General features: G+C 44.9%; 1 protein-coding gene and 1 long non-coding RNA gene across 4 annotated transcripts in view; both read left to right on the top strand.

The window, feature by feature from the left end:
• The first annotated feature begins 237 nt into the window (after positions 1 to 237).
• LOC107076927 (uncharacterized) lies at positions 238 to 4,541 on the top strand. Its single transcript, XR_001478053.2, has 3 exons — positions 238 to 2,470; positions 3,295 to 3,522; positions 4,284 to 4,541. It is a non-coding gene; the product is annotated as an uncharacterized lncRNA (long non-coding RNA).
• A 7,439-nt stretch (positions 4,542 to 11,980) lies between these two features.
• The window catches only part of mef2aa (myocyte enhancer factor 2aa), a 154,711-nt gene continuing 151,935 nt past the window's right edge, over positions 11,981 to 14,756 (top strand). For all 3 annotated transcript variants that reach the window (XM_069190639.1, XM_069190630.1, XM_069190635.1), the window contains exon 1: positions 11,981 to 12,239. The gene's annotated coding sequence lies outside the window, so the exon portion shown is untranslated. The remainder of the gene's footprint in view (positions 12,240 to 14,756) is intronic.

Genomic DNA, 14,756 nt, shown 5'->3' with positions numbered 1-14,756 from the left:
GTTAACCTTTAAACTCAGCGGAGATGAGAAAAAAAACAATTAAGGCAATTAAAAGCAAACCTTTTCCCATCCATCCATTTTCTATCCACTTTGTATCCCATATAGGGGGCAAACTGTTTTAAAGAAGAATCATAGAATTCAATTAAACCTTTTTTAATCCATTTGATAGTTTTTTTCAGTATCCAAATCAATTTTAAACTGAGTTTGGAGAGAAAATCTATAATTATTTTATTTGTTCTTCCCCCACTTCTGCTAAAATGGCTGCTTTATTCATACTCATGTAAACAATAATGTGTCACGTTTAGGCCTTGTGTCTAGTATCACCCTGCCTTACTGTGAAAACAACATCTTGTCATTTTGAAAGTGACAAGGCTGTGGCATTCATTGATTTCCTTTTCTGTAATCTGCAGAAAGGCCAGAACGCAGGTTAAACTGTGTAGTGAGCGATCATGGCCAGGTTTCTGGGGGCAGAAAATGGGGGCATTTTCAAATCCATGACTTGGAGGCCAGGAAGAAGGAAATGCCGTGTGGGGATGAGGCAGCACTTGAACAGCGGTCTGGCCATTTTGATCTTGCTACATGGTGTCGGCAGGTGATCGAAGTGGGTACAGTAAGCAGCAGGGCAGGGTGAAAGAAACAAGCTGACGGTTTTGTCAGGGGCAAGTAGGATCTTAAAACTCTTCTACACTCAGTCTCTCTGCAAACTTGGCAACACTAGATTTCAAGAAACCACCAAACCTCTAGATCTTGCAAGATAGCATAAAAGCCTTTGGGACTATCACACCACTCACCACAGTGTGTAAGGCTGTTTATCACCTTGTGCTTGTTGACTACAGGGGCTGTGGAGTTCATATGCAGATGTGCTATTGTACAGTCGCAATGCTTTACTGCAGTTGCTACCTTTCTTAAACTTTCCCCATCTTATTTTTGCTCTGTAGCCCTTCTGAATCCAGTGCTCTGACCTCGGAAAAACCTAAATCCTGCCAGGGGAGGCAAAAGGCAGAATAGCAAGACGCACGAATGCACAAATAAAAGGTTTTGCAATTCCCTTGACTCCCAGGCCAGTCAGGAAACACAGCATCTGCTCCAGTAGAGAGCCATGTGGCGCAGAACCAGTTAAAAAAAACAAATGTTGTTTATCATGTGAAAGCCGAGCTCCTATCAAAGTCAAACAGTCGCTGCCTCCATTGTAATGTGTTCAATGTCGATCCCAAGGACACTCTCACTACCTCGGATAAAGGCGGCGTTAAGAGATCTGGGACACTTTCACAGTTAACCTTGATGGTGCTGGAGTGGGCTGAAAGCGAAAAGCACTGTTATTTAGCCATAAGAATATGTGACAATTGTGCCTGTATTCATTCAGCACCTTTTTGAGAAGTGCAGCGCTGAAGCAGCTGTTTCTGCAGGAGAGCGCTGGGTACCACCATGTCAAAATAATCAGTCATGAGAACAGTGATATTATTTCATCCCCCCCCCCCCCCCATGTGCAGACTCAAGCCTTTTTCAATAACCTCATGATCATCTGCATCAGGCCCCGTATTACACACAAGGCCAGAACCTGTAGTCTTCATGGCTACACTGCACAGTGTTGCATGCACCAACTTTGCATTGTTCACTCATACAATTTTAATGTGTCATAGGGTTAGTTTAAAACAAAAGGATTTTTGTATACGATTGCGGTGCCTGCCCTGGACTGCCATGGATACAGTTGGAAACCAGTCATACCAGCAAAGGCTTCTTAACTCCATGTTCAGTTCCATTCCCCCAGCACAGAACACGAGTGTCAAATTCCAGTAGGATTACAAGAGGAGCTAAGAGCACTGCTCCTGGTGGGAGCTGCCTCTGTACCTCTCTCCTGCTCTCTCTGCCTCTGTGCTCCTCTCACAGCTCACCTGGAGCTGTGTGCTGGAGGGAAGGCTGAAGGCTCTGAACCAGAGGTCTTGTGCCTCCTGAAATATCAGCTCACGTGAGGGAGGAGGCTTCAGGGTGATCAGGGAGTTGGCACGGGATGTGCAGAATGAGTCCTCCAGTGTCCACGTTGAGTTAGACTTCAAAAAAAAAAGAAAGAAAAGGGACAACTTTGTTCCTTCTGGTCTTTTTATTTTTTGAATGTGCTTCTTGTTGATTAATGGAAGGAGAAAGTATTGTATGAGGCAGGTAGAGATCAGTCTTTCTGTAGCAACCCCCCTGATCCCCTCCCCCAATTTGCACCAGGCAAACGCGACTATTCCCTGCCAAGTCCAGCAGACTTCAGGGGGCCTCATAAATCATCTGAAACAAAACATTTTTTAATCTGAGACGTGCTTGCCTGACATGCAAATTTATTACCTGTGCCAGGCAAACAGATGCTGTTCAAATCCCCCGTGTCTGCCTTTTGTTTACCTGTGTGAAAGGAGAAAAAAGAGAGAAAATAAAAGAGGAAGGAATCAGAGCGAAGGGGCTGGTTTCATGGAGCAGAAAGTAGCAGCAGGTACAGGATGAGCAGATCTGAAAAGGGTTGGTAAAAAAGGAATGGCACCTTTAACGCCCTGATGAGAGTGGTTCTCAAAACACAACCTTGCTGTCTGAGAGATTGATACTGTAGGTTTTGCCAGGGTCTGTCTAATACAGAGTCAGAAAGGGTGAATATTCTTTTTTTTATCTTTGGACTGGGCTACCTGTTTAGGTGGTAAAGTGTGAGATGAGTATTCCTTCACTGGGATCCAGACAGACGGATGTTTGCTAACGCAGCATTAAAAGCTGCCAAGGGCGTGACTGGAATAAAGTCTGCCATTATCACCTGGCAAGAGGATGGCAAACCCCCTGTGCTGTCTGTGTTTATTCAGTTGTGGCAGACGTAGACCAGCAAAACAACAATACGCTGTCCTAGGAAGCATATTCACCTATCACAGGATAAAAGACAAATTATTTATTGCAGAGCATGTGTACTCAGCCAAGACTGACTTTGCAGTTGAGCTTTGTAAATACCAGAGCACTGTGTGCTTCAGTGGACCCATACTGGGCATTCATTTTTCACAGGCAAACCCAGGAGCACACGGGCTTGTCCGTCAGTCGGTCGCAGGATTCATTTCCCCCGCATTGAGGAACACACTGGAGGGTGGAGTGGTTTTGTTTTCAGGTGGTAAAATTAAAAGATAAACCATAAAAACACTCAAGTACAAAGCACCTACCATGGGGCACTGCTAGCCTGCCATCGGACACCTTTAGAGAAATGTTCAGATATTCTCTTTGACTTCCCTATGTTTGTCCACTTTTTAATGAAAAAAAACAAGTCTATGTTTTGTTTTGTTATAGAAACTTCCAAGGAAAAGCAACATCCAGCAGGTGTGGAAAATGGGGGAAAAGGGCTTCCTGTGTCAGAACCAAAGCCCTCACAGTTTTGGAAACAGAAAATGGCTAAACAGACTGAGAAAATGCCGTGGGAGCTGTGACAACAAAAGCCTATTAGGAAGGGCACGTGTCTTCTTGCTGACATCAAACTGTTAAAGCCTGTGTGCTAAGCCCAAGTGAGACACAAACCTGGTGAGCACTAAACGGCTTCAGTTCTGGGTGAAGCTTGATTAGTTGGAGGAAGACAGGTCTCCTGGTGGGGAACTTCAGTCAAATGTTGCCAGCAGCCATATCACCCTGCGACTCACAACTGGCAACCCACTGAAGCTCAGCAGGTGTGAGCCTGGTCAGTACCTGGATGGGAGACCTCCTGGAAAAAACTAAGGTTGCTGCTGGAAGAGGTGTTAGTGGGGCCAGCAGGGGGCACTCACCCTGCAGTCCATGTGGGTCTTAATGCCCCAGTATAGTGACGGGGACACTGTACAGTAAACAGGTGCCGTCCTTCGGATATGACGTAAAACTGAGGTCCTGACTCTCTGTGGTCAATAAAAATCCCAGGGCACTTCTCAAAAAGAGTAGGGGTGTAACCCAGGTGTCTTGGCCAAATTTCCCATTGGCCCTTTCCAATCATGACCTCCTAATAATCCCCCTCTATGAATTGGCTACACTGATAGCTGGTGTGTGGTGAGCGTTCTGGCGCACTCTGGCTGCCGTCGCATCATCCAGGTGGGGCTGCACACTGGTGGTGGTGGAGGGGATCCCCATTACCTGTAAAGCGCTTTGAGTGGAGTGTCCAGAAAAGCGCTATACATGTGTAAGCAATTATTATTATTATTATTAAATGCAGGTATTGAAAAAGCCTAGAGATAAAGCTGTGGTGTTTTTTTTTCTCAGAAAGTATAAGAGTATGCAAATGCCAAGGTATAACGTTAACACCCATCTGTGTCTTTGAGTTTCCATCTTGACACCTCTGGAGATGCCCTTTGCTGCTTGTTGCCCTGGAGGAGGATGAAACCAACGCAGCTCATCTTGTACTCCAGGGAGCTACCTGAAGACGCAGGCAGAGTGCTGAAGTGTCCGGCAGAGAAGGGAAATGTGAGGTGTTGGAACTGAGTCCTCCTATCTGGAGTCCAAACTTACACTGTAGGGCATTCTGGATGTAGGGACTAGAGTGTGAAAAAAGCGAGCAGAAACAGAAAAAGGCTGTTTTACCACAGCAGGGCAAGTGTTGAGGTGTTTATAATTCCAGGCCAGGAAAGAATCATCTCACACCTGGTGCTCTATCACACTGTTTCCTTTTTAATAGTTAAGAAACTGGGCCTCCAAGAGGCATTCCCTGTCTCACCATAAACCTTATTTATGAGGCTTAGGTAAGAGCAATGCTAGTCTCCCCAGACACATCTGCCTGTCCTTATAGAGACCCTTTCTAACATTTCTCAGTTCTAAAAAGATTTTTCTCCGCCTCCTCTTTCAGACTTGACTTGCGTTACTTCCGTACATTTCCTTCATATCTGCTGCTAATTCATTCTTCAATCCCATCGCCACTGATGGAAACAATGGTGTCACTACTGCCGCAGGGCTTTAGTAGTTCCCGTCGTGGATCACGTCACAGTTCTTACTAACTAGCTATTGTAAAAATGAACTGGCAGCTGTTCCCAGGGCCCATGGTAAATCCCATCTTTATTGGTTCATGCTACAGCTTTTCCCACACTGCTGCAGTTAGCCTGCTGTCCCTTTGTTCGGTCCTATTCTAACGGACCTGCTGCGTCTCTCTGAGTGCTGTGCGCATGCACGTGTGGGGAGATCCGGGCTCAGCACCCATGCTGCAAACTGCAGCACATGAGGAAAACTGCTAAACGGACAGTAGCTGGCAAACGCGGTTACTCACAGAGGCTGCCTTGAGTTTCACGGCATTTCAATCCCAAGTCTGGGGATGGTGTCAGCTCTCCTGCCAGCGAGAAACTGGGGCCACTGCTGCAGCTTCTTTTTAATCGCAACCACACCAAATCCTGTCAATTAAGCCTGTGCTTCTTTGCAGGGAGCTGGAGTAGATTTTTAGATTGCATGGGAATGATTGATTCTTCTTTGGATAGCGTATTTATTTTGTTTGCCGTCGGTTTACAGAGGTACCTAAAGAGGAGGTGGTGGAGCTGTGGAAAACACAGCAATGTAAGAACAGAAGAAAGGCTCCAGACGAGAAGAGGTCTCCTTGAAGGAGAGTGAGAATAAGAGAGTTTGTGATTATGGTTAAAACCTTTCCTGATGGGAAACATGAATTAAGACATGGTTAAAAGATTTTTTTAACCAGATTCACTGCTGCAACATGCATTAATGATTATTGACTTTTAAATTGAGAATAAGCAGTTTTTTATTATAGATCTGCCAGACAGGAATTCCCACCGTGTCTCTATGCCTTGGACTTCGGTGCCTTCCCCTCCATCCGCAGGAATGAGGAGGTGCAGACAAGCCCCTGTGACCTGGCCAGCTGCTGGGCCAATCATCTCCTGACACGCTGCCTGCCGCCTAGCACCACAGAGGGGGAGAGCCGGCCCTCACCAACGCCCAGGCCTGCAGATGCCGGGCTTTCTCACGCCAGCCCACACCCTTGTGCTGATGAGCTAACGAGCCACGACTCAGGAAATCCCCCTCACGTCCCGCTATTGACACGACCCAGGCTCGAACCTACGACACCTGGATTGCGTACTGCAAGCTGCCATCCGAGTGAGTGACTTTACTGGTCGAGCCACATGGAAACCCCCTCATTGAAACCATTACAGTGGATGCAACTGAAGAGAAGAGGCCTTTCAGCCAGTCTTACAATCCAGCTGCTTCCTGAAGGGGTCTTTCGGTTCCAGACCCCACAGCTCTGTGCTCTTTATTTTTTACTCTTTTCTACACAAGGAAACAATATCAGCACAGTTTTACTGGACTATATGCTGAACATGGTTTCCACAGCCTCAGGCCCTAATGACAGCAGAGTCTTCTGTCCTTAACGTCTTCATTTGACCATATGGACAGGTATCCCAGGCCTTAAGCAAGGTGATATCTTGAATTGACCTGTAAAAACCTGCTGTACTACATCAACCCCAAAAAAAATTTAGAGGGATTTTTTAAAAGAAAGTACCTACAGGATCCCCCTCAGCTGTTGTCTGACCTCAACGCAGGTGTCGTGTGCTGGTGGTTGACCCAGCACACTTTCAGTCAGTCAGCTCCCAGACGCCCTGACAAGAAAGGCAATCAGCCTCCCTCTCATCACTGCCAGGGTGTCAATAAATGCCCCCTCCCCTGCCAGATCTGTGATGGCGCGGTATGTTTTCTGTTTCAGGGGAAATCACCTCTGATAAGAAGATGGCCTTCCCTCGCTTGTAAACCAACCGTGCTCTGCTAACGTATTTGCGCCTCTTTTTTCTCCTATTGATTCTGATCTTTCCTAGACCTTTCGAATCAGGATTCCCGGGTAGAACACGTGTGTGTGATTCCTTTAACACGTCTCAGACATGCCTGCTGAAATATAGCAGCACATACAGCGAGGGGAACATTGTGTTTCTGAAGCAGACGAGAGTCCTTCTATTATTCCTTTTTCCTCTCAAAGCAAATGGAAAGACTTTATTTCCCCTCTTGCCTTGATGGCATTTGATAAGAATAAAATGTTCTATTTTCTCCATATGCTCCTCATCTATAGCACCATATGCCACAATGTTGTGTCAATGTGTATCGCACTTTAAAGACTGCATTCTGTTTAATTTCTGTATATTTTTCCATCCACCCATCCATTTTCTAACCTCTTTATCCACTACATGGTCAGGGGGGAGTCGGAGCCTGTCCCGGCAAGCAACTAGCAGGATACACTCTGGATGGGATGCCAATTAACTTACCAGCATGCCCTTGGGCTGTGGGAGAAAACCAGAACGTCTGGCGTAAACCATCACAAACACAGGGAGAACATACAAACTCCACACAGACAGCACCCCACGTCTGGAATTTAACCCAGGGCCCCAGTGCTGCGAGGCAGCAATGAGAACCACAGCACCACTGTGCCACCCTGTATGTTTTTCTGTAGGTTTAAATTTGGATTTGCAGCGAGAGAGACGGTCATACGGCAGAGAAGTTATTGGAGCTGCTGGTGCAAAGTGCCTTGCTCGGGGGTACAACATGACCATCCTCACCTGGGATTTGAATCTACAACCCTCCAGCATGGACTCCAGAGGCCTGATCACTGCTCCACCCTGAAGCCTGTTCATCCCTACATGCAGGGAATAGGTCTTAAAACTGAACTAAACAACTTAACTGTACACTTAAGGCTCAGGAAGATACAAAGCTACTTCCAACAGACAATGAAGTCCGGAACACTGAATGTTATCTGTGTTGTCTGTGCCAGAGTCTTCATTTAGTCTTAAGTAATTTTAATTGGCAGCCAGCCATAGAAATAGTAGATAATGTTACCTGACAACAAAATGTCAGGGTAAATTATTAAACAGCCTTCTTATATAAGATTAATGAAATAATACCTGAAATTAAGGGCACAATGAATAATGAAGACAAGAGTATCATTTCTGACCTTGTTCAATTTTTAATGAGCTCGCTATAGTAAATGCAGTATAGCTGGCCCATTTAAAATGGAGCTATAGCTTCCCAGAATGATAGAGGTAATTAAGTACCTCAGATTGTGGCTAGGAGCTATTTACTTCGACTGGGGACAACGCCCATGTTCAAAACAAACACACAGGATGAGGTTTGAAGCCCCTTGACCTCTGTTTTTGTAAAGCAAAAAATATGAAAATACATGAAGACAGAGACAGTGCCTCTGGGTCCAGACTCCTCACTAAGAATTAGCTTAAGCCATTAGTAAGACCCTCTGATCTAATCTCTTCATGTTCTCATAAACCTTCCAGTCTGCTTTCAGAATCCTTGCTGCTTACCTGGACATGCTGTTCTTTATTAAATGCTATCAGTCTGTTTTCATACTAAGCAATTCATTCCTTCTTTTATCTTTTATCAATAAATGTCGGGAATTAATAGTCAGCAATCTTTGTAATGATCGCTTGAAGACTTTTGGCTAACTATTCTGCTAGCCAGACAGGTCAGGATTTTTATTAAAAAAGAAAGTAGGTTCACAGATCTTTCCACTGGGCAGTGAGTCCTTCAGCTAGAAAGAAGAGATCAAGACTTCTGTAACAGTTACAGCATTTGCACCATAAATATCAATAGTGTGCATCTCTGATTCTCTCAGCAATATTGCAGGTAACCTTGCCTACTTGGTTACACTAAGGCAATTTTCCTATCAACAATTATTGCAAACTGTAAATCTACTTTCAACAGCATAACGAACGATAGAACCATTACAAGTAACCCTGCAGAATGCCACTTAATGCCTTACTGCATTTCACCATGCTGCCAGCGTTAGCTTCTTATGGTGTGTGTTGGCTATCACGATATTAAAAAATATTACCATTTCTGTGTCAAGATTCTGATTACCATTGTAAGACTAGATGACACAGTCTGTGAGAAACAAACAAAACAAAGCGAAACAGTTTTAAATCTGCTCGAGAAATGTGCTGAAACTCTGGTTATAAAACTTGGTTAAAACCTCAACAAAGCCTGTGTAGAAGAAACAAGTTCTGTAGAGTCTGGTGCGTCATGCGAAGCTGGCAGGGTATGGTTAGTGTTAATTACAGTCGGTAATGAGAAAGCAGAGCCAGGCTGCGAGACACGGAGGTTATTTTTAAACCCCTCATACAGATACAGTAGCTAAAGCTCTGGCAAAATTTGCTCAGAGACAACTTGGTATTTTCTTAACACCAACATCCAGTTCCACTTTGGTTTGTTTTGTAAATGTCAAAGGGAAAAAAAGAAAACTCTGCCTCAGGCTCTGCTCACATTTTATTTTATTTTATTTTTCACAGGAAGAAAAATGATAGTCCTAATCAGTGCGATGTGAAGCCTTTCTCTGTGCTTTGGGAAGGTCATACTGTTTATTGATAAAATATTTATACATTCATACTTGGCTTTCTCCACAAGACCTGGGCTGGTAGGAAGCTGAGGGTGGCCTGTTACCCACTTTTTAATCCATTCTGACTTTTAGAAGAAGTACAGTAGATCTTAATCTCTGATTACTTCATCTCAGTAGTGGAGGAGGGGTCACTAGCACCTTTTTTTATTTTCCTATGAGTTATTTACGGCTCGTATCTCTGTATCACAATGAGCCACCCTTATGGGCAATGCGCTCAGAATTCTCCCTAATAAGACAAACAGAATGCACAGGGCATCTTGGGTTTTGTTTGTTCTTTGGAAGTGAAGCGGAGCTCTTTCATCAGGGGAACGCCGTTACCCTCTGATCTCAGGAGGGACTGGCTCTCCCGTTCAGTTTTCAGGTGTGAGAGATGGAGTTCAACTCCCCAGGTTTCAAAGTGCAAGCTGCTGTTGTTTTTCTCCACTGGCTCTGCTCTGGCGGTATCTTTCTCCCTCGCCCTCCCTGGATTGTTGTTTTTTTCCCCCCACTCTGCTCCCACTTTGCCGTGGATATGGGGAACAACAGCCGAGAGTCCATCAGCAACATAATGTAGGGAACACATGAACAAAAGAGTGCAGAAAAGAGATGAATAAACTGAATCCTCAGACGTGCGTCTCCCAGTAGAAAAAAACAAAAGCCTGGATGAATTCTTCTGGGAGACAAGACTCCTAATGAGCTCTGGGTAATGAAGTGTTGTCTCACAGTGGGTTTCAGGCTGGGCTGAGTGCTTTCTAAATCCTGCGCAAGAATGCGATCTATGCCTTTTGTGTACAACAGCTGTCCTAATTTATAAAAGCCAGCATCATTTCGATATAGTATTAAATGTGCTAGATAGAAGCCCTCATTTTTCGTAGGAAGATTTTTAAAAGTTGCATACAGTGCATTTTTACAGTCCCTGTTCCTTTTTCTAATTGGAAGGAAAGTGATTTTTGGAGCTATTTATGGTCCTGCGCCAGGCTGATGAAAACAGCTGTGCCCCTGTCTCAAATCCTGACAATAGTCCCCCCAAAATCTGCCCTTTTTTCTGCTATTTCATTTTGGGTTATTTCCATATTTCCCCAGGTCTGTTCTGGTATCCCTCCCCTACCACTCAAAATGTTTGATCCAGACAGATCTGGATTATTTATCTTAACTTACGTTTTTTTTTACTGAGTGTATAATGCATGGGATTTTAAAGGAAATCATCCATTGCTGGCTGGAACAAAAACCTGGAGAAACAGAAGGTGAGGTAAAGGGAAGGACTGTGGGGATAGGACAGTTCTGGGAAGAATCCAGGAAGTCTGAGTCCATTGATCTCATGGGGATAAAAGTATACTCTGAACTCCCAAAATACTCTGAGGGACCTGCAACCTCTTTCGTCTGGGGTTCAATCTGGAAAGCTGGCTCTCACTGGTGAACCTGTCACTGAGCGCTCTTCAAGGGCAGCACAGTAGGTGCGCACAGGCTGGCTAACAACCCCAGCTCCAGTACAGATGGACAAGATGTGTCACAGTGGTTAGATGGTTTGTTCCATTTCCTTGACATTAAAAAAACCCTTCTTCTGAAGCGATTCGAAACAGAAACACACCACCCATTCAGAAAACGCTGGGGCGTGAGGGGCTGAGGCTGACAGACGCTGTATGTGCACTGATGGAATGATATCATGACTTATGAGGCAGCCTGTGTAGCAAACTGTGTACTGTACATCGTGCTGCTGTGATGCTTTTCAGTCATTAACTGTGTCCTGCTTGAAACTGCGCTTTCAAAAGAATGTTTATCCTTCTTAACTGAAGATGACTTTAGTTCCACCATGAACACCTACAACGCTGCAGGAGGGAAGCAGTCAGTTGGTCATCACTGGATGAATTGTGTCCCAAAACTCAGGTGAGAACCTGCTGGAATAATCAGAAAGGTATAGGAACATGCCGGAAAGATCAGCTGGAAAAGATCTATTCTTTTCTTGAGGTTTCCCTAGGAAGTAGGTTCCACTTTGTGCCTTTGTAGTTTGTGTCAGACCTCATTATTCCAAGGGAGAAGCGGGTCCTCTCACCTTCAGTGCCCTGCATTTCCACACTGGGCCCCGGAAATTCAAGAATAAATTATCGATCTATAATAAACACTGAGACATTGTGGTCTAGAATGGTTTCTGCCTCACAATTCCTGTAGCATAAACCAGTACCATGATCAATGATCCATGATGAAATTAAAAATATCCTTGGATAATATAATTATGATATCGCGGCGTGGTTAACTTCCCTAAAGCCCTGTAATATTATCGTTACTGCCACGGTTGTTTCATGATAATCGGACTTTAAGCACAGATAAAACATGAGAACTTCAAGGTTTTCCTGTAGCTTGGACATTGAGTCCAATCAACCACCATCCAGTTCGGGGAAGAACCAGACTTTATCCTGCCAACATGTCCAGGCCAGGGCAACAATGTCAGGCAAATAAGAAAAGCCGTCTGATATTTGCCCTGCATTGCCCCTGTCGCAACCCTGATGTTAATAATATTAATACGAACGAACAAGAAACAAGCCCTCCACGCTGCTGAGTGACAGTGCCGGCTGGGCAGCCAAGCCCCCCAAGCTCAGCCCGGCTGCACAACGCATGCCCGGGATGTCTGCGTGCATCTGGGATCCTGTCCTTCAAACTGCTGTCCCCCTGATCCCTGCAGGCAGAGAGACCGAGGAGCGAGTGAGGAGGCAGAGGGTGTGAAGTCAGGCCTCTCAGGGCGAGAAGGAAGCTATCCAAAGCCAGCTGGTCTGGCTTTGATGTACGAGAGATAGCAGGGGAGGGGAAGAGAGAGAGAGCGAGAGAGTGAGAGAGACAGGTTCCCCTTTGCTGGAGAAAAAAAACCCGCCTGAAGACCCCTCCGGTAGCACAGCAGGTTCTGTGAAGGCAGTTTTACGACCAACAGGTGAGAAGCACTCGGGCTCGTCTCGGAGAGATGAGGGGGGAGGGGGAAGGGTCCAGCAGACTAAGAAATGAGAAAGAGATGACGGGCTTTTGACTGATCTGCCATTAACTTGGGAAGCCAGAAACGAGGTCATACTATCTGTGGCAGCCTGGGCTCAGAGCATGTGTGGGCAGCAGAAGACCAACACAGCGTGCAAAGTGCATGAGATCACGGCCGAGCTGGAGACAGGCAGTGTGCAGCACGTCAGGGACCACTAACAACGGAGAATGGTGTGCTGGCCTCGACGGGGCGTGATTGCAGCAGGTGTGGGCAAATGCGCCCACGGAGTGATATTGCTCCGGTACAGCGGGATGAAGCATGAGTGAAATAATCCAATCTCCCAAAGAGAGGAGTAAGCACTTTAACAAGGTGTCTGAGTACCTGGTATCTGTGTACCTCAGCAAAGTCCGTTTCCGAAAAAGGTGACGATCAACAGTCGATGTGGTCTGAAATCGGTAAATGAAAACCGTGCGGCTGGGAACCCAGGTTTTGCGAATGCTTAGCCAATAAATCATAAAGCCCGAAGTGAATAATCCTTTATCCGCGAACCTGTCGGGGGAGGAAATTGTGCTTTTAGGAAATCAACCGTTTAATTTAGCAAAAGCCCCCTCAAACTCCGTGCAAATCCCGCTCGTCCTTTTGGAAAGGCTGTATCAAACGTGTCTGTGGCTCTGTGTTGCCCGCTCTGCAGTGACACCTGACAAGCACACTGTTACCTGTAGGCTCGGCGCTGCTCACGCTGTGTAAAATGGAGGAAAACTGAATCGGGAGGCGCGCTCGGTGCGAGATTTTAGTTAAAAGCGGAGATGATTAACAAGTAGAAATTTAAAATTGTGGGGGAATATACGAACAAAAGTATTTTCCTGCTTTTCTAAACGCCTTTTCTGATATATATATATAGAACTCCGCTTCTGCTCACTGTAATACCATTTTCATAGAAAAGTAAAATAGTTTTTGGAGAACAAAGACAGGAAGAAAAGTTCAGATTAGAAAGTGATGTTATCCGATCTTTCCCCCCATAAAACGGTAGACAACGTATACCTAAAGTTTGATTTGAAAGTTTGTGTTTGTAAATAAAGAGGCAATATACAGTATGAAAGACTTGCACCGTTAGTGTTGAATGTAATTCATTACTTTCAAGCACTGCCTTGCAGGTAATTTTAAGACTTTATGTTTTACGGGACGTTTTAAGGTGATTTGAGATACTCGGTGGTATTTTAAATGAATGAATCTTACAGTAGCGATCCACTTTCCTTTCAGTATACTGTAAATTTCACTAGCAGGACTGCATCGGTACCCTCGTCGTGAATCAAAGACAGGACAGCAGGACCCCAAAATTAAGAACTAACGAGATATTTTCACAATATTCTATTACATTACACTTCACACCAATGATTGCAATTCCCAACAGTCGTTAAACAGTATTTTTGAATTGTACAAACGATCCGGCGCGGACTGTACTGTATGTTAAATGTGCACCGCTCACCCTTCCCCGTCGCTTTCAGAGCAGGGTGGATTGGGGGGAATGCAAAGAGCTTCGAAGATCATGTGGGGAAAAAAATAAAAGTAAAGATGTACGTATTTTTAGGCTCGAAGAGAAAAAAAAACCCGATAGGTTAAACTTTGTTATATCACTAAGGTGAGTAAACAGCGGGCGCCCTGTAAACTGGAAATTCAACGGAATGAAATCTGCTCCCTTCTCGATAATCTTTGTCAACCAGATGGCGGTGGATTTGGTAGGTTTTTCAGGGTCCAGCGCCAGTGGTTGTTTGGGGCTTGGCTCTGGGCTCCGAGCCTTGGTCAAACTATTTTTAAAGTAGCTTCGGCTTTGATACGGTTCGGGGGAGAGAGGCGCGGAGATATATAGAAGCAAATCTCACGAACGTGCATTCGCTCAAGGGGGCTGGTATAATGAGGGATTTTAACACCACCCTGGGATGGAAACGCGGATAGGCAGAGTGCAGGGTGTGTGCGCAGGGCGTGGGCTTGAGCAGACTATATTTGTAATGAAGGACACGATCGACTTGAATAGCTGTCTCCAGATTTTGGGTAGCTTCTTTGCGTGTTGTAAGAATTAAAAAAAAAATATCCGTTAACTAATGTGAAACTTCTAAGACTCTCAATGCTTCTACTCTCATTAGGAACTAAGCTGAGATGAAAACATGATCATTACAAGTGTTAGATCTCTGAAACTACTGGAGCTCTGGAGTATTCATGTCAGCCTCCTGAAGAATATATATAATAATAGAACACAGGTAAATGTGAAAAGTTACATCCAATACCAGTTAAAAATACTAGAAAACGTGCAGTTATATGCCATAAATTACACAGTAAGAAAAAGTACAGAACTTGAAGTATCAGTTTTTTAACTGACCTGCCTGTGTACCCCTATGGAGATAAGGGCTCTGTACTGTATGCATCTAAAAGGCTCTAAAATAACCAGTAAAGACAAGATTTTAAGTGGCTCGGTGGATGTGT

The sequence above is a fragment of the Lepisosteus oculatus genome, chromosome 5, assembly GCF_040954835.1.
Source record: "Lepisosteus oculatus isolate fLepOcu1 chromosome 5, fLepOcu1.hap2, whole genome shotgun sequence".
NCBI lineage: Eukaryota > Metazoa > Chordata > Actinopteri > Semionotiformes > Lepisosteidae > Lepisosteus > Lepisosteus oculatus.
Note: the sequence above shows the minus strand (reverse complement) of the source record. Positions and strands in the feature narration are given on the sequence as shown.